Below are 21130 nucleotides of genomic sequence, written 5' to 3'. Positions count from 1 at the left end.
ATGGGTAGGACCTTTGAGATCGGAAGTCTTAAATCGGCATCCCAAGTGCGATAATAGCAGAATTTTATCATAGCTTAACCCTACCTAGCACATCGAGGTGACCGTCATATGCCAACTAATCACACCTTTATGGGATTCATGTAGGCTACTCACTTACACGCGAATTACTTAGTTGATCTAACCAACCCACGATTAAAAATGATCTTTTTTCTAAAGATGCAAATGCTTCCTTCTAGAGTTCTCAAGACTTTTCTTTTAAAAAATGGAAGTAACTGAAGATGTATCATTCCATGCGAATATGCAATTTCGAAACCATAGACCTTTTGCCTTTATGCATCTAGAGATCTTTCTTTTCCTTGCCCTATACTATAATGATTGACATTTAGGGCTAACTCTTATAAACCCTTCGTCGATGCATCGAATTCAAAGCTTTAATATTTTAATGAAGATGCATCCTTTTCCAAATTCAACTTGACAAAAGAACTCCATGCACGAGCGAATGCCATGAGTCGATCATTGATTTATTCTGTCCTTTATCACTTAACCCAACCTAAAATGTAACTATCATCACATGCAATTTTCAAAGTATGTAAATCGTTTCCATGCATTGCAACTATTCAGACATCATTTAATGACCGTCTATGATTATCTTCTACATGAGTCACAACCAAGAATTTACTTCATAAGTTCATTATGCGACATAAGCCCTATCCTTTGCGAGATGCAACAAGGACGCGGTCCTAGCACGATATCATCTTTTAAGTTATGCATCATACATTTAGAATTATAACTACCCTTGACCATAGAAGTGCAAGCAATTGCAAATACTCGATATGCACTAAACTTTGAAAATTGAATGAGTAAATGCATTTAAAACATCTGTACAAGAATTTAAATATGCTTTATGCATCCTTTTCATGCGGAAATATTTCTCGAAACCTGGGTATTTGAATTCGGGGTATTGTTCACTCTCCTACTTTGGGTGGAAGCTCCCACATGTGCTCCTCTTGCCTTTTGCTTGGGAGCCATTGACACAGTAAATTTTGCCTCAGCAACTTTCCCTTGGCTCTCTTACGCATTACGAAGACACTCTGCCCAATATTCTCCTCTTCCACACGGGAAATGGGGCCTTGTAGTCACGGGTTTGAAAAAACCGGGAAAGGTATGGGTGAATAGGCCCTATGGAAACTTCAATAGAAGCTTCCAATAGAAGCTTCCAAGCTCTGAACACAAACAGATGACGTGTGATGGATGATTGGAGAGGACGATGGATGATGATGATGATGATGATGATGATGATGGTGGTGAAGGCGATGGTGGCAGCAGCGACAGCGTGGCAGCGTGGCGGTGGCAAGCAGCACAATGACGACAAGCAGCTTCCACAGGTGGCGCACAGCACAACACGGTCCTTCCCTCCCTCTCTCCTTCAGCTTGGGAGGGGGGTTAATATAGTTAGAAGGGGGGGAGTGGCCACACAAGTGGCAATTGCATGCCTCCCTCCCCCATGCCCCTCCATGACATTACTCATACTCCCTCTCCCCGCCATGTAACAACTGAAGGGGAGGGGGTTTAATTAAAAAAATTGCACTTAAATCATTATCTTTTTGTCCCATGAAGGGGTGTTCCCGCGTGGGCTATGGTTTTTAGCCACGAATTCCTATACACGACACGGGCTGGGGTTTGTTAGTGCACACGGAGGGAGCACTTAGCCCAAAGTTTCTTTTTTGTTGCAAGAGATCACTCGAAATTTCTCTTGCGCGGGATGTGTGGGATCTAGGGTTGTTAATATTTTGTTGTGGAAATATTACAAATTTTTGCACATGAATAGCCTCTATGCAGGAGAGAGAGGGAGGAGAGAGAAAGACTGGTTTTTGTTCTCTTCACTCAGTGCATCATTTCTTGATCGGTTTGTGGTGATGGAGGGCGAATGATAGAAGCATTCCAGGCACAGGAGCATTCCTCCTACTTCCTTAGCTTACAAATCATGATTTTGGGAGAAAAGAGGGGGAACAAAAAACTGACCCCCCCATCATTTCATTTCATGGGGATTTGCCCCATAAGCTCTTTTAATTAGAGCTTTAAAACTCTAAACCACTTAACTAGTTCAAGCCTCTTGCATTCACACTTCTAGCAAGTGGGTTTTTCAGATTTGAGGGGGCAAACAACATCGGAATCGAGATCCGTCTGGACGGGTGGCTCCGTGATGTCGAAATCTACAAAGCTTAGCCCCGTCAGGCTCTTCTCTGCTTTCGAATCCAATAGCTACTTCACAACCCGAAATCTTGCGGGGATAAAATGGGGGATCAAATGACCTCGGAATGGAGATCTGAGACTTGCGTTGGATTCTTGACATCAATTTACATCTAGGAAAACTCGAGCTTGACCATCTGCCACCGTTTGATTTCCATGAAAATAAGCACTAGCACTTTTAGGACTTACCGCTTAAAATTGTCCTAATTGTCACCGCCGCATTCAACGAAGTCTATTTTTCCCTTGATATTTGTAATTTTGGGCTATTTTTAAGCACTTCTTGGCATCAAAAATCATTTGTCATTGGTGACCACGGGAGAGGGCGACTCAGCCCGTCAAATCCCATGAATAAATCTACATAGAAACATCAAAAAGGAGCATCAAGCTGATACAAAATAGATACACAACGAAACACATCACAGCTCATACCCTACCCCCTGACAAAACCAAGGCATGAAATCCATGAGGAGTAGGCCTAGCATAATCTGATAGAAGGCCCGAAGCTAGTCACTAACCAAGTGCTGCAACACAACCAAGCTAAAAAGAACTATGAAAGAGGTTGCCCTAAGTGGTGGTCTGAACTACCTACCTAACTAAGGACAACTCAACTAGGAGATCCCACTATAGGTGAGGACTCCTATAGCTGATCAAGAAATAGTTTCTTTTAGCACAATACTCTTCTCTTTTAGGTTTTTATTTTCCATAATCGGGCGTGTAAAAAGGAAGGAGCTGAGAGTAGTGACCCAAGGAGAACAGGGCATCGGCCTCAAGTCCTATATCGGTACCCAAGAACCTACCAAGCCCTCGCAAGGCGACACTTAATCCTTTTCTAATGCTCACTTTATTTTCGCTCCAACCTTCTTCCATTTTCTTCTTTTATGGCAAGATGTCACCCCAAGGAAGACAAGGCATTGGCCGGGTTTGACTCATCCCCAGGAACCTACCAGGCCTTCGCAAGGCGATAAACAACAGCTCAAGGATTGTTCTTTCTTTCCTTGTCTATTTTTATAGGGGTCAGAACCCCTTTTTACACACCTCTGTATAATCATATATTGGCTTTCAGATCTTTAGGGTTTTGTCTCTTTCGATCATTATTTTAATAGGCTTCTCTAGCTGCCTCACAACTAACAGGAACTCCTAGAGCGGCTGCCTAGCAGGTCAGCAGAACAGGGTCACTAGAACTCCCATCTAAAACAGGTCTTTCAATGCCTAATAATGCCTTGCAGGAGGCAATGACTACTCAGACCTCCCCCAGACATACCGAATGTAAACCTGGGACTTCATGCCTTGATTGCCGGTCCCCAATAGGAAAGAAAACCCCCTTCAACTACACAGATACATATAACATGAAAGAACAGGCACTGGTAAAGGAGAGATATCACCTAGATAGGGCCACGAGAAGCTTCCACATGACAATGGCTCCTTCCAAGCGCTTCTTTGAACCTGTCTAGCATGGGACTAAAACAAGAAACCATTAACTACACCCATACTAAACAGACAACATGCCCTCTTGGCCTAAAGAAATAAAGCATTTTACTACAAACTAACTAGCCATATTGGCCTAAAATGGTGGATAGTTCATTCTAATCCATGCAATATATGATCTCCTTAGCATATACATCACATCCTATCAAACTAATCAGGATAGCATAAAATAGGAGAACTAGTCTCGAGTCAGCTAAAAGCTTGATCTACGCTCTTTATAGATTCACTATCTCAATCCTTTCTACTGATATCTCAGTAATAATGGCCATCTCTTCTTGGGTACTATGAGCTGAATGAATGACATCATTGGGTTGATATATCTCATCCCCTTGGTCGTCATTCAAACGGATCGATTGTCCCAACTTTCCAGTAACTCCTCCTACAAGGAGATTCATGGATTTATGATCGTTCAACTCTTCTCTAATTGGACCATTCCATATGTCAATGATATGATCCAAACTAGATAGAGATTCAAGCCTAGACCCATCCAATAGATGCATCTTAGGGCGGCGGTCCCTATTTTCAGATGTCGCATTATGGCCTTTAGTCTCATCCTCTTGGGAATCCATCAAAGCTTGTCCATATGCAATTCCTGGCCCTTTATCTAACACACCAACAATATTTTTAGGGGTTTTGGGCCTCCAAACCCATCTCATATTCCTTTTCATATTCTTAGATTGCCTCATCTGCCCACATTGGTCCAATGGACTCACAGTGGATTTATCACCATTACCAGATGGCCTCACATCCTTATGGCTTCTGTTTAGTATAGGTGGACCTTTGGCATACCGCATCTTCGCTACACGAGATGTCTTCCCTTTCCCTTGTCCACTCTACAACTACTTAGCCATAGAAACCATGCTTTCACTAAAAGGAATAGCATCTACTCGAAAGCATGATTCATCTATAAACTGGAAAGGTCTCTCAAGAGCCTTACTAGGAGCACAACTAGAACCACTCAGAGAACACTCATTTAAGCTTGTAGACCTAATGGTTCTATCAATTCCACTGCCACAACTACCTCTCATGGAAGTGTTGCAAGCCTTGATGGGACTTACTGGGCTTGGAATATTTTTATCCCTAGTGGGTATATTATCCCTACTATTGCCATTTTCTGCTTGGAGATTTTGGCTACCAAGGTTCCTCTCATAGGCTTCCTTGGTATCAACAAGTGAGATGTCTCCTTGTAGAAATGGTTGGAAGCTAGGATGCACTTGTACTCAATGGGGAAAACTCCAAAAGTTGTCCCAACATCTCTGAATATGTCCCTCATAATCAATGGCATGCATCTTTGCTTCCCTTAACGACTTAGGATTCCGCAGTCCCACTTGGATTTGCATATTTATCTCTAAGCCACTCAAAAAGAGCTCACATAGCACATCACCTAGCATTGCAGTAGCTCTTCTCAGCCAAAGCCTTAGAATATCATCAAAGGCTCTAGCGTATTCTTTAACAGAAGGATAGGACTCTTGCCTAATCTGCATCAGCTGCCCTAAAACTTGGGTCATAGCACCTTCTTCTCATATTCATCTAAAAATCGATCACTCAACTCCTCAAGGATTTAATAGACCCCCTTGGGAGGCTCTAGTACCATTTTCTAGCCTCTCCCTTTAGGGTACTTGAGAATACGAGCATTCGATGAATATCATTGAACCCACTTGCAAGGCAAGTTAGGCTATATTCTGGTAAATGCACCATTGGATCCTCATTAACCAGCCCATGAAACATTGGGAGATCCCTATAAGGAGGAGGGCATTTGGTCCTTTCCTTCGGGGTCAACACTGGGCCATTAAAATCCTCATATTCATGACCTAACTCTGGTGTCTTAGGATCTCCAACCTCTTCCATTTCCACCTTTACTGGTGTAGGGAGGTTAATATTATCCTTAATGTCCCTTTCTGCCAACTCATAAAGTTGTCTAGGGAGATCTATAGCTCTTAACATGTCATTCTGATCCTTTCTTAGAGGACCTTCCATATCTTGCCTCTTCCTAGGCAGTTCCATGATGGCTTTATCTAGGAGCTTCTGCCCCTCATCAAAAGCAAACTTATCCTTAGCACTTAGGACCTGGGGGCAGTGTCTTTTAAGCAAAGGTTTTCCCTTTACATCTAGGGCTTCTACAATCCTTGTGATACTTAAAATTTTCGCATGATGCCCCACCACATGGGATGTTTCAGCCATAAATGCACTCCACTATGTGTCAAATTTTTCCCATGGCACTACGGCTTTAGCATAATCACTTGTTGATGCCATGACCACCATAGCTTCCAACATACTTGTTCCATACCCTCTAGGTTGACGGATGGTTATACATGATTTCTCTTGGGTAGAGACCGCACCAAGGCAAACCTCCGCCCATGCCATCAGATTAGAGGATGGGGTAACCACTAACTAGTTACTCTTCTCATCACCTAAATTATCTTTTGTAGAGAACTCATGCTCCACATAACTAACTAAGTCCATGAGTAAGTTTTGTATAGGGAAAGCCAAGGTGTTCCATCCTTGAACAAACCCCATTTTATGGTTAGCTTAGCATACTCCTAATGGAAATTATAAAATTAGGTCCCTTTCCAACCTAGATTCAGAGACCGCCACTTATAGGCAACTCTCAGCAGACGTACCACTGATGGGACCTAAAATGGGCCGGCACTAGCTATGGCACTAGCCAGACCTCATGCATACGACAGACAATCCCACCAGACGGCCTCAGCGGCCAGGAGCATCTAAAACTCACTTTGCACTAAATGCTTATGAAGATTTTGCGTTTGTATCCAATATGTAGTCCAACGTTCACCTTCCTATCTCCTCAGAGGGAGATCCCATAACATATAAGCATAATGCCTCGTAATACACACATAAGGAAGCACCTCTCTGCTAATTATTGCAGCTCCACTATGACTCTCCTACACCTCAAGGATTGGCCCCAAGATGCATTGCTAACACATATAACATTCGCACAAACTCCACTCTTTTATAATTCAGTGTTCCAGGAGATTTTTATTTGCCTCACAAAACTTTCCCCCAACGGAAACACCCATCTAACCTACAGCTCAAATTTTGTGTCCTCTCAGCGTTGGTCAAAGCTTTTTTCAAACAAGTGCAATGCATTCCAAGAGATATCGCATGGCATGCTTGATGCCAGGTGTGTGACAATTGTGCAAAACCATTTTATGATTTTAAAAAAAGCCATGTGAGGTGCAGAAAACAGCCCTTTCATGAATTTTAACTAAGCGTTACGTGCTACGCTGCTTTAGGGACTAGCATCGAAACTTCTGTGCTACTAGTCACCTATATTTAATTATGGAATGATCTCTAAATGCTATGTAAAAAGAAGGAAATGTGAATTTTTATCTTTTCAGCAATTACATCATCGCACAATCCTTATCCCCCCCTCACCGTTTAGGTGTTGCTGCGGTGCATAGATGTAAATGGTTGTTTTGTATCATTTTTGTATGTAAAAAGCAATAAACATGTACTATAACCCAAAGGACGAGGCCAAACTGAGGCTTAACCTCATGCTTAAACCTTGCCAAACATTCATGCACATAAATCTTATTTTTCCATATTTTTTGAGCGCGAAACTCCCAATTTTCTCTATTTTTTGTTATTTTTCCTATTTATTATTCATATAAAATAGGTATTTTTTATTTATTTGGATTGGCTTATTACTTTGACTTAAAATTAATATTTTCTTAGAGTTTATCCCATTTTCATTTCTTTTATTCAACTCAAAATTTAAAAAAACCAATAATTTCCATTAAAAATGACATTTTGCGAGTTTTAAAGCATTAATAACGACTCTAAATCATTACGGGTTCTACATTTTTGTAGTTATAGTCCTCAAACATGATGCAAAAAAGGTTCAAACAAAAATTCATTGCGTATGAACAACATTTGGACCATGAAGCTATAATAATTCTGATTCCAAGAAAAAACCGCATTCTTTATAAGAACCTCCTCTTAGGAGGCCAAAAGGATAATTTATGGGGAATAATGGCAAAATTTTTTAATTATCCCTCTCTCCCCTAGTCGACTTTCGTGCTACAGGAGAGGGGAATAGCAAGGTTGATTAAGCCCCTTGCTGGAGCTCGCAGGGGTGTGAAGGCCATGTAGGAAGCCGCGTGGGGGAGGGAAGATCCCCTCCCCTCACCTATAAAAGCCTTGTGGAGGGGAGTGAAAGGAGGCAAGGCCATCACACCGTTGAGTGGAGCTGAGCGTACCACTATATGAAGGAGAGTGGGTGGAGATCTGTCGTGCTGTGAGGGAGGAGCCACACTACTCTGTCGCGCCATGAGGGAGGAGCGCCGCCATCATCTTTCGCCAACTGCCGCTGTTGCCAACAAACCACCATCTGCCGCCGTTCTGGGAGTACACCAGTTGCCGCCATAGTCAATCGTCCACGTGGGTATACCACATTTTCTTCTAGAAGCTTCTTGAAGCTTCTAAGGGGAGGAGCTAAGCCCCCCCTTCCTATGGCTTTATTAAGCCTTCTTCTTGAAGGTTTTTATAACCTCTTTACCACCCCCAGGGATTTAATCCCCTCACAAGCGATTCTTACACCTTTTTCCCCCCTTTTCTTTTGTCCACCACGTGCATTTTAAAACCTTCCCCTCCCTGGGATTTAAACCCCATTCCCGTGGATTTCTCCCCTCCCCACAAAAATCCCTCTAGAAGGTCTTTTACACCCCTTGCGCTTTTTTTCCCATCCCCTAAAGTCCATTTAGTACCCCCTATCCCATGGAGTCCTATCCGAGGCCTTTAAAAAGGCTCATTAAGCCTTTTCCCCCCTTGGATTTCCCACAAGCTCCCAATAGCCCGAGTGCTAAACCCTCCCCATGGGCCTTCCCTATTGCCCTCTCAAGCTGGTTCAATTTACCCAGGATCTTTTAAAATCCCCTTCTAATTGCCTTCCTAAAGCAAATCTTTTACACCCCTTCTTCCTTGAAGTTTAAGGAGGAATCCTATTAAGCCTTCTAAAGACGGTTCCAAAAGATGGAGAAATTAATCAAGGAGGCCAAATCACAACGGAAGTTTTGCGTGCAAAGGAGATGGCCAAGATCATAAATCTGCATCCAAGATGAAAAGACTGAATTCGCGATGGCTCTTAAGAAGGCACAAGGTGCAAACGCAGGAGGATCACCTCCTAGCATCCATGTGGACATTTCACCACAAGTCCACATTTTTCTTCCTAAATTTGATTAAACATCGTAATATTTTGATTGTGCATGGATCATTTATGAAATTAGGATGCACTTTTTCGATTAAAAATACTTTGGATAAATTAAAAGAAAATAGCTTACACTCAAGGAATTGGTCATTTGTATTTTTCCAATGGAACGAATGAAAGGACATGCGACGTCTATGAATTCTTAGAAATTTGTTATATGCATTACAAGTAACGAATTTACATCAATTAAAGATCATCTTTATAAAGTCGAAATTATTATTGTGCACTTCGATTAGGCATGGGAGTATCAATCGCATGTTGCATTATTAGACATCTCTTATTCGCAATGATTCATCATGGAAAGTTGCTAATAATCCATAGGAATTTGCAAGGCATGAAATGGTTCTTGAGCTGCATAACTCTAGTCAATTGGTATAAATATCATTTCAACTGCGTAATTGTTAGAAAAGGCTGCATGGTTCAAACATAAAACCCTAAAGCTTAGTAGCATGAAACTTGATTGCATGTTATAGAAGGATCACTAGGAATTATGCCATAACTTAACTTATGCTTTGATCTTAGTCGGAAAAGTTAGGTATTGTAAAACTACTCATACATAGGCAATACATCATGTGGTTACAAAAATGGTATCGTAAATATCTTCAAGTTTAGACAAGTAAATTGGTTTAAACCTAAACACCTAAAACCACGAGGTACTCATTTAAGAAGGGTTAATTCAATGCACCATATCCCAAAGAGCTAATTAGGGTTTAGCACGTTGAGGACATGACCTAATCGCTCTTATTTTCAAAGCTGAAACTCTTAAACCTAAAGACTTGCCCACATTCATGGAATGTAGGGACAGTAGGACATACTTGCGAGAAATGATCTAGGGTTTTTACCCTAAGGATCTCTTGCTAAAAAGATGAAACTCGGTTTGAATTTGGAACCATAGGACTGGCAATATCGGCCTAGTGCAATCAGGAACGGATTGTTATGAGGACACCCTAACCCTGTTTCTTATCTAATCATGATTTTGTGATTAGAAGACGCCATTCGATGGGTAGAATAGTCCCATGGATTAGGTGCGACACTTGGCAACAAGTTGCAGAGTCGTGTGATCTTGTGATTCGATCACAAGGGAATGGCCAATTCCTCGAAATGAGATTAGTAGATCCTTACGCAAGTTTATCTTACAAGAGGATAAATAATCATTCCTGATATAGTACCTTTCTTGGGTAAAGTGACCAAGATACGAGGATTAGATATTTGCTTGGAAGCAAAAGACCAATCAGTAAATTGGAATAACATATTTACTGCTAATAAAACTTAAGGTTTTTATTAAGTTGGGTTAATAGGGTACGGCCCTAACCCAAGGATATAAGGGTTAACAGACAAACCCTTGGGGATCTTGCCAAGTCGCATATGATCCGGGATTGAATGCTGAATGCATTCGGAAAGAAGAATTTGCTCCTTAGCAGTTGGCAAAAAATAACGACCAATGGAAATGATTGTGCTTGTAACAGTTTTAAGAGCATTGTTTTGCTTTGTTTGCTCAAAGAATTAAATGATGAAAAAATATCTAATGCTTTAAGTTGAAGGCTTGAAGGGAGAGGCAGCTTCAGTTACCCCCGACTGCCTGCGTGACCCTAACCAAGGGGGTTGTTAACCGCACCGGGAAGGTGGACCGAACCCGCCGCGAGAGGTCTCTCCGTTGAGCATTGCTTGGAGCAGGAGGATGCTTGGGTGCTAGAGGGGGCTCTGGCCGTAAATCCCTTTCCTTCCGAGCCCTGCATAAGAGGCCAACGTGATTCAGGATTGGATCTTGAGGCCTGCATACTAGTCTACGAGCGGAATCTTGGATTAGTAATCCCTGTGGATTGCTGGATAGCCTTCAGGTGGATTATGGATAAGCCTACGCGCTGGATGTTATAAATGTATTCCAAAGATAAATATGATAAGATGTTGAAAAGGATCTTGTTTGACATTGCTTTTCTATGTCAAGTGCTATGATTACGTGAAGGAACCAGTGCCTAATGGACTAATTAAGGAAGTTGTTTGATGCATGTCCAACTAAATGTGGTAGGTAATTAGATAACTAAAACAGCCTGAGGAAAGTGCGGTGGATGTAGCCATGGGTCCGTCCTACGGATGGGTGGTGCCGATTGGCTGGGAACTTTTCTTAAATCACGATGGACAGCAAGAGGATTGTTCAAAGGACATGAACAGCAAGGGTACTGACCTAGAGTCTAAGTTATAATAATCCCGATTAACGTTGTTTTAGGGGAACGGAATGGGACTATGCCTAATGGCAGAGAGGTCGAGCCTTGCATTCCTCTCGTTTCCCATTCTCCTTGAACCAAGTGCAGCATGAATCCACTTCGGACCTGGCATTTCTACCTAAAGTAGTTTGCTCGGGTTTGACGCTAGTTGCCGTTTAGGAAATGACCATTAGGGAAAACCCTGATTCAGGTCGGTCCTAAGTGGGAATGGCCAGAATACTTTGCTACGTGGCAGACACGAAAAGTCCAAGATCGCAAACCCCATAACATTCCATGGGAGTGCCAGACGGAGCTATTTAGACATCCTTTCCGATGGACTGCTAAGACGTGTCCTAAAGATAACAGGTGGACACGTTACATTTGGTATCAGAGCCAACCAACGAAGGATTTGTTTTTATGAAATCTTAAGAAGATGAAGTAAAGCAAATGTTGATGTTCCAAACATTTCCTTACTTTCAATGCTGTCTTGCAAAATTATGAAGCATGGAACAGGTTCTTAGTGTTCCGAGTCATGTTTATGACTGCGACGCATTCTGCTGATTATCAACAAAGGGTTGGGATGATGAACATCCTAGAGCGTATTTATAACCCATCGCCTTTGTACATGGAACAAAGATGGACGGGTGTCTCAGGAATCTACTATATAGCTGCCCACCGGTTTGCATACCTTTAGACCCAAGAGGATCAAGTGGTTGGAAGACCTGAAATTCGTGAAGCTGGTACTGCACCCGCCAACGAGGCTATGCTCGCCAAGCTAAAGCTCACCGGCGAAGCCACGCTTTGGTGGAAGCAATGGTGCAGAGACCAAGGGATTGTGGAAGGATCCATTACTACCTGGGAGAAGCTGAAGAAAGCCATGCAGGGAAGATACTTACCACCTGCATATCGCACGCAGAAAATGAATGAGTACAGAAGGTTGAATTAATCAACTGTCAAGAACAAGTACCCTATTCCTAGAATAGATGAGCTTCTTGATCATCTTCGGGGTGCGAAGATCTTCTCCAAGATTGATCTCAGGTCTGGTTACTACCAGATAAGAATCAAGGAAGAAGATATCCCAAAGACAGCCTTCAACACAAGATATGGGCACTTTGAGTTCCTAGTTATGTCATTCGGACTTACGAATGCGCCTGCCACCTTCAACAGGTTAATGCAGGATATATTTAGGCCATATCTTGATGACTTTGTACTCGTCTTCTTCGATGACACTTTAGTCTATTCCAAACAAGAGGAAGATCATGAGACCCAACTTCGGATTGTCCTTGAGACAATGAGGGCACATAAGCTGTATGCTAAGATGAAGAAGTGTGCATTCTTCAAACGTTAGATTGAATATATGGGATTCATCGTATCAACGGAAGGAATCTCAGTGGACCCAGCTAAGGTCAGAGATGTGCTAGAATGGCCAATACCAACAACTGTCAAAGAAATACACAATTTTCTTGGATTGATAGGATGGTATAGGGTCTTCATAAAAAACTATGCTTTGATTGCAGCACCTCTAACGGACTTACTAAAGAAGCAAACATCCATTGCATGGTCAACTCCCGAACAAACTAGCTTTGATAGATTGAAGCAAAGTTTGATATTAGCACCTATCCTAAGACTTCTAGACCTCAGTAAAGAGTTCGAGGTAGTAACTGATGCTAACACGCTTGCCTTAGGATGTGTGCTCATGCAAGAAGGTCATCCTGTAGCATACTCTTCAAGGAAACTGAAGATTCATGAGAAGAATTATGCTACCCATGATCTAGAACTATTAGCTATCGTCCATGCCCTAAAGCTTTGGAGACACTACCTGTTGGGTAACAAGTTTACACTAGTGACTGATCATAAAAGTCTTAAGTGGATCTTTACCCAGAACAAGCTCAACATGAGGCAACGCCGGTGGATTGAAGTGCTGGAGGAGTATGACTTTGAGATCAAGTACCAACCTAGAAAGGAGAACGTAGTTGCCGATGCACTCAGTCGTCGCAAGGCATTCCTTAACTCATTAATCTTGCAAAATCCATCAATAGCTAGATCTCTAGCCACAAAGGTGTCCATGCTGAACAATCCAATCATCTCTATGCATGGCCTCATCACAAGAGAGATGTTTATATACATATGTCACCATAACATAATCCATGAGGGCATAAAGCACTTAGACTGACATTTGGCAAAAATAGGTTGACCCTACACAACATGCAGATCCTGGGCCATTAAAGCATCAACTATTGCAGGCTATCTAGTTGGCTGTAGGGGAGTAGGAGTTTCCTTCTGAAAGATCGCCCTGCATATCTAAATTACCTGCTTAGGCTGCTTATGTATCTTTTTCTCATGGAAAATGATAACATGGTGGCTAGAGATTACCATGTGAGCATGCAAATCCCATACGCAATAGTCCATCTCACTTGTATCTCCATAACAAAAAAAATGCATTTCACAAATTTAGGATCTAGCTTAGTGTACTTGTCCTTGGGAGCATGGCAAAATGCCTCACAACCAAAGACATGAAAATGAGCAGATGATGAAGGTTTTCAAGTCCATATCTCCTTTATAACCTAGCAATCAATAGTACTACAAGGAGATCAGTTAATCAAGCGTATGGTCGTAGTAATTTCCTCAACCTAAAAGTACTATGGTGAGTCTACCTGGCTAAGCATACTATGGACTCTCTCTTGAATCGTCCTGTTCAAGTGTTCGAAAATATCATTCTAGGGAGGGCTGTAAGGGGTGGTCAACTAATGCTTAATACTCCACTCATTACAGAATTGATCAAAAGATTTCAAGATATACTCACCCCCATTATCTAATCTTAGGAATTTCAGCCTATATCTAGATTGGTTCTTAATAAAGAGCAGGCCAATATTGAAAAGGTAGACAAGACATCTAATTTCTACTTAATAGAGTAAGCCTAGATCTTATATGATTAATCGTCAATGAATGTGACAAAGTACTTCTCACCACCTAGTGACTGGCAGGGCATGGGACCACATATATTCCAATGAACAAGAGCTAAAGGGTCACCCATGTGCTTCATGCCAAACTTCTTATGTATACTACGTGTCTATCAGCCATATAAACAATGATCACAAGACTTAAAACACTTATAGTCTAGGGGTGGAATATATTGCAAACTTGTAAGAATTTTCATTTCTTTCAAAGATAATGCCCATAGCGATGATACCAAAGAGATACATGCAAATCTACTGCCACAGCCAAAACATGGTCAACTGACCCTGGGAACAAGCAAGGGATAAAGGTACTAAAATTAGCAGCATGTGCAATAACAAGATTCCCATGGGTAGTCTTCCATGGGGAATCACTAGAAGAGACAACATAACCTGCATCATTCAAGGTATTAGCAGAGATAAGGATCTTTGCGAGAGCTGGTACTACATGATGTACATCTTGAAGAGTGAACATGTGGCCTAAACCAAACTACAATAGGACATCACCAATACCAACAATCTCCAATGCTAGGTCATTATCCAAATAAACAGAACTAGTCATAATACAATAGTAGTGAAACTACTCTCTATGAGGGTCACATGAAAGGAAGCCCCTAAATCTATCAATCAATATTGAGTATTGACAAAGCATCAATAAGTTATGAAGCATCCAAGGAAGAGATTGCCAATATATGATCATTAGATACATCAAGCCACACCGCATTAATCTCCTCAATCTTGATGCTAGAATTGCTAAGCATAATGTTGCGATTATCATCTTTTTCCTACACTTTACCCTTTCTCCTTTTCTTGAACTTTCTTTTGCGTATTTTATGGCACTCTGGTCAAATATGACATGCTTTCTACAATATTGACAAGTAAGACCAGACTTGCGGCCACAAGACTTATTGTGAGACCGTTCATATGTCCTAGAAAGAGTCTCTACCATGGCCATTTCTATCCTACTGGCCTCTCATAGTCAGTGCATGTGATGTATCAGAAGCATACACATTCTTTCTATTCACCTCTTTTGTAAAGAGGACACTCTCAACATCCTATAACTTCAACCCATCCTCAACACAAAGAGTCATATGGAAAGTGCCCCACAACTTAGGTAGAGTACCAAGAAGAAATAAAGGATGCAAAGTATCCTTGAACTCAATCTCCTACAAAGCTAAATGGCTAATGATGGAGTAAAACTCATTCAAGTGTGTAGACATAGAAGTCCCTTCCTTCATGTGAAGGTCCATCAACTATTTTAGCCAATATATTTGAGACGCAGGACTCTTCTTTGTCATAAAGATTATTAATATGTATCCAAAGCTCATATGCAGTCATATTATCAGTTAAAATATTGTAATGAACCTACTTATAGAGTGACAAAATGATTGTGGACTTGCATAGCTCATCCAGTTCATCCCAATTCTCAACTACAATGTTTTTGGATTTCACATCCCTATTTTTGAGTGGTCTGACCTGCAATTTTCGCACTAATGATAAATAAGATCAAAGTGTTAAAAAAGGAATTTGCTTGACATTATTTTCTATGTCAGTGCTTAAATTACAGTTGTGAAAATCTTCAGTGTGGGTTGTTCCTAGCTTGTTCCTTCTTGGTTACTTAGAGTTGGTTGTTGGAATATTGTTGCAATTTATCATAGTAGCCTCTTATTTCAATTTTATGTATTCTATTTGAGGGCAGTCACTTGTACTTTTAGCAGTTACTTACCTACATTTTGTGGATAGCTCATTCCTATGGTAGTATCTCTTGTCTCCCACTTGATTTAGCAGTAGTTTTGGGATTCATGATTTGTAAATTATTACCACAACCTAACCATACTAGGCCGACAACGTTTGGCCCTGGGGTTTCTAAACTCAATCGAAAGTCTAGTATTAGGCCAATTTAGCCTAGGGTAAAAACCCTAGATCATTATTGTATGGGTGTCTAACTAACTCTAACATTCCATGAATGTGGGTAGGACCTTTGAGGTCGAAAGTCTTGGCTTGGCATCCCAAGTACGATACTAGGCAGAATTTTAACACACTAAACTCTACCTAGCACATTGAGGTAATCATCGTTTGAGTTACACCATTGCAAGCGAATTACCTAATCGAACTAATTGTCTTGGGACAAGGAGTGATCTATCCTTAGAAGAGATGTAAATACTTTTCCTAAGAGATGTACATAAATAAATTCAAGATACAACATTCCATGAAAGTATGCCATTCATAAACTTTTCCATTTATGCAACTAAAAGATGTATAGGGACCATTTCTTTTCCTTGCCTAAATCATAATGATTGACAAGTTTAGGGCTAACTCGTATAAAAACCTACGTTGAATTTCAACAAGAACTATGCTCATAACCCTTTGCTTAATGCATTGAATTCAAGCTTTAATATGAAATACATCTTTTTCTAAAAAAACTTTGATAAAGAAGTTCATGCATGAGTGAATGTCATAGGACTATTTATCGACTTAATCCATCCTACAGCATTTAACCCAACCTAGGATGTAATTAACATCACATGCAATATGCATGATACATAAATCCCTTTCGTGCAATGCAACTACTTGGATAACATCTAATGGATGTTCACGATTATCTCATGCAAATCACAACTAGGAAGTTATTGCCTAAATGCATTTATGCATTGTTCTCTTTCGTGAGGCAATCAAGGATGTATCTAGGCAAATCCACCTTTTACTTAAGCAATATGCTTTCAGGATTGTGACTTGGACGTGCAAGCAATGTGCAACATGCAACTAAATCTTGTAAGTCGAATAAATAACTGCATTCATAAATTCCCCATGAAAATTACACGTGCCTAATGCATCCCTTTTATGCAGAATTAATCTTGTAGAAACCTGGGCATTGGGGCTCAAGGTATTGTCCACATGTGTGCTTGGGGTAGAAACTCCCGCGTGAGCGCCTCTTGCCATTTTCTTGGGAGCCATAGACGATGTAGATACTTTGTTCAGCAACTTTCCCTTGGGTTACTTTCACGTATCAAACCCTCTCTGCCCAGGATCTTCTATTCTGCCTGGGACATGGCCCTAGCAAATACGGTTTTAGGAAACCCGAGATGGTGTGGATGAACAAGGCTTATGGGAGCCTTGTTCTAGAAGTTTCTAAAGAAGCTTCCAAGAAGCTTCTTTTTGATAGAGTGACATGGGGGGGGGGGGGGGTGGAATGATTGGGAAGGAGAAGATTGAGGACGAAGGAGGTGAGGATGTTGATCACGATGGCGATGGTGATGAGGTGGCAATGGGCCAGCATGGCGGCAGCAAGCGGCATGGAGATGGATGGCGGTGGCATGGCACAGGGCGGTAGCTCATCTGATTCCTTCCTCTCCCCTCCTCAAGCTTGGGGAGGGGGTGGTTTTATAAGGCTAAGGGGGGGGGGGAGGGGGAGATAGTCTCCCACATGGCTTGTGGACATGAATCCTCCCTCATGCTTCTCCACACCACACTCCTCTTACACTCATACTTCCCTCTCCCCATCATGCATCTGCTGAGGGGAGAGGATTATTTATAAAAAAATTGCAGAAAATTTAACCCTTATCCTTTTGCCTTTTTCTCGAGAAGGGTGTTCTCGTGCGGCCTACGGGATTTTAGCCTCAGCCTCCTACGCTCGATGCAGTGGGCTGTTCATTGAAGCACGCAGGGTAAGCACTTAGCCACTAACATTATTCCATTGCGAGAGATTACTTAGCACTACTTTTGCATGAGACGTGTGGGTTCTAGGACTATTAATATTTCATGGCGGAAATATTACATTCTCTCCCCCTTAGAGGAATCGATATGTCCTCATCTAAAGAAGAACTAGGGGTATTGTTGGTTGAGAGTACTTTCATCCATCCAGGTGGCATCCTCTTCGGGATAATCTTTCCATTGGATGAGGTATTCTCTCAAGGTTCTGGATCTCAAATACCTCTCCCTAACATCTAAGATCCTGCGAGTCCGTAGCTCAAGGACTCCTTTGCTAGGCATTACAGCTTTTTGATCATCAAGCACGTGACTAGGGTTAGGTACATACTTTTTCAGTAGACTAATATGGAATACATTATGAACCTTTAGGTTCTCAGGGAGTTGAAGTCTGTAAGCATTAGGCCCTAGGCACTTGAGGATCTTGTAGGGTCCACAATACCTTGGACTTAGCTTCTTACATTCACCCAAGGATAGGGATCTCTTCTTTGGGTGTACGCGAATGAAGACAATGTCTCCTTCATTGAAGGATCTATCTTGATGTTTCAGGTCCGCGTAAGCCTTTTGTCTCTCCTTGGCCGCTTGGATATCCTATCTTATTTACTTGATTTGGTCATCCATATCTTCCAGCATCTGCTTTGAGGCTTCAACCCTCAAGGTTGGATCCCAGAAGTTTAAAGGACTTCGACAATCGTGTCCATACAATGCTTGAAAAGGGGTCATCTGAATGCTTTGTTGGTAGGAAGCATTGTAGGCAAACTCAACCAGTGGCAAATATTGAATCCATTTTTTGGGTTCTCGGCAACAATGTGCCCTTAGCATATCTTCAATGACTTGGTTGACTCGCTCCGTTTGTCCATCAGTTTGGGGATGGTAAGCTATACTGAAATAGAGTTGAGTCCCAATGGCCTCGAAGATAGCCCTCCAGAAGTGTGATGTGAAGAGAGTCACGATCACTAATGATTCTTCTGGGAAACCCATGCAGTTTGAATATTTCCTTGATGAAAAACCTTGTAATGTCTGAGGCTTTATAATCTGTCTTAACAGGGATAAGATGTGCAACCTTGGTGAGCATATCCACCACAACCATAATGGAGTTGTATCCTCCCTGAACTTGGGGCACGCCAACAACAAAGTTCATACTACTGAATTCCCATTTCATTTGGGGAATGTAGAGTTTAGAATATTCTAAAAAAAGGCTCCCATAAGCCTTGTTCATCCACACCATCTCGAGTTTCCTAAAACCGTATTTGCTAAGGCCGTGTCCCGCACAGAATAGAAGATCTTGGGTAGAGAGGGTTTGATACGGGAAAGTAACCCAAGGGAAAGTTGCTGAACAAAGTATCTACGTCGTCTATGGCTCCCAAGAAAATGGCAAGAGATGCTCACGCGGGAGTTTCTGCCCCAAGCACACATGTGGACAATACCTCGAACCCCAATGCCGAGGTTCTTACAAGATTAATTCCGCATAAAAGGGATGCATTAGGCACGTTAATTTTCATGGGGAAGTTATGAATGCAGTTATTTATTCGTTTTACAAGATTTAGTTGCATGTTGCACATTGCTTGCATGTCCGTTGCAATCCTGAAAGCATATTGCTTAAGTAAAATGTGGATTTTCCTAGATACATCCTTGCTTGCCTCGGAAAGAGAATAGCGCATAAATGCATTTAGGAAATAACTTCCAAGTTGTGATTCACATGAGATAATCGTGAACATCCATTAGATGTTGTCCAAGTAGTTGCATTGCATGAAAGGGATTTATGTATCATGCATATTGCATGAGATGTTAACTACATCCTAGGTTGGGTTAAATGCCGTAGGACAGATTAAGTCGATAAATAGTCCTATGACATTCACTCATGCATGAACTTATTTATTGAATTTGTTTTAGAAAAAGATGCATTTCTTATAAAATCTTGAATTCAATGCATTAAGCGAAGGGTTATGAGCATAGTTCTTGTTGAAATTCAACGTAGTTTTTTATACGAGTTAGCCCTAAACTTGTCAATCATTATGATTTAGGCAAGGAAAAGAAATGGTCATTGTACATCTTTTAGTTGCATAAAAGGAAAAGTTTATGAATGGCATACTTGCATGGAATGTTGTATCTTGAATTTATTTATGTACATCTCTTAGGAAAAGTATTTACATCTCTTCTAAGGATAGATCACTTCTTGTCGCAAGACAATTAGTTTGATTAGGTAATTCGCTTTCAATGGTGTAACTCAAATGATGATTACCTCAATGCGCTAGGTAGTGTTTAGTACGTTGAAATTCTGCCTAGTATCGCACTTGGGATGCCAAGCCAAGACTTCGGACCTCAAAGGTCCTACCCACATTCACAAAATGTTAGGGTTAGTTAGACGTCCATACAATAACGATCTAGGGTTTTTACCATAGGGAAAATTGGCCTAATACTAGACTTCCGATTGAGTTTAGAAACCCTAGGGCCAAACGTTGTCGGCCTAGTATGGTTAGGGTTGGGTTGGGTCAAGAGGACTCCCAAACCCTACATCTTGACCAAAGGCATTCTCGACCAAGGAATACCGTTTGATGAGGGAACTAATCCCGCAAGTCAGGTGCAACGCCTATGCAACAAGTTGCAACGTCGCATAGCTTTGTGTTTAAATCACAAGATAGATTTGCCACTCCTTGGAACAAGGTTGGCAGGTTCTAGTACAAGTCTACTTTGCAAGAGGATGAGTAGACATCCTCCTACATCACCCTTCTTTGGACCAATTTGCCAAGTTAGGAAAGTTATGTATTGCCTAGCAAGCAATTGACCAATCAAGTTGGGGCGACGAGGTTGCCCAAGATTTACTATCTTAGTTTAAGGAATCTAAGGTGTTTGTTAATTTGGGTTAACAAGGCATAAACCCTAACCCAAGAATAAAAGGATAAACAAACAACAAAACCCTTGGGGATCTTGTCAAGTCCCAATTGATCATGGATCAAATGTTGGATGCATTCAGAGAAGAGGATTCACACCTTAGCAGTTGGCCAAACAAACGACCACTGGATTGATTGTGTTTGTATAGTTAGGAGCATTGTTTGTATTGCTTTGCTCAAGGAACTAAAGATGGAAAAATAATTAATGCTTCAGGTTGAAGGCCTGGAGGGAGAGGCCATGTTAGTTACCCCTAACTGTCTGCCTATCCCTATCCAAGGGGGTTGTTAGCCGTGCTGGGTATGTGGATCGAACCTGCTGCGAGAGGTCTCTTGGTGGGTGCTACTTGGAGCAGGAGGACGCTTGGGTGCCAGGGGGCTCTGGCCGTAAATCCCTTGCCTCTGATTCTTGCACAAGAG

Source organism: Lygodium microphyllum, chromosome 26, assembly GCF_053477565.2.
Source record: "Lygodium microphyllum isolate KBCC chromosome 26, Lygodium_microphyllum_v1.1.10, whole genome shotgun sequence".
NCBI lineage: Eukaryota > Viridiplantae > Streptophyta > Polypodiopsida > Schizaeales > Lygodiaceae > Lygodium > Lygodium microphyllum.
Note: the sequence above shows the minus strand (reverse complement) of the source record.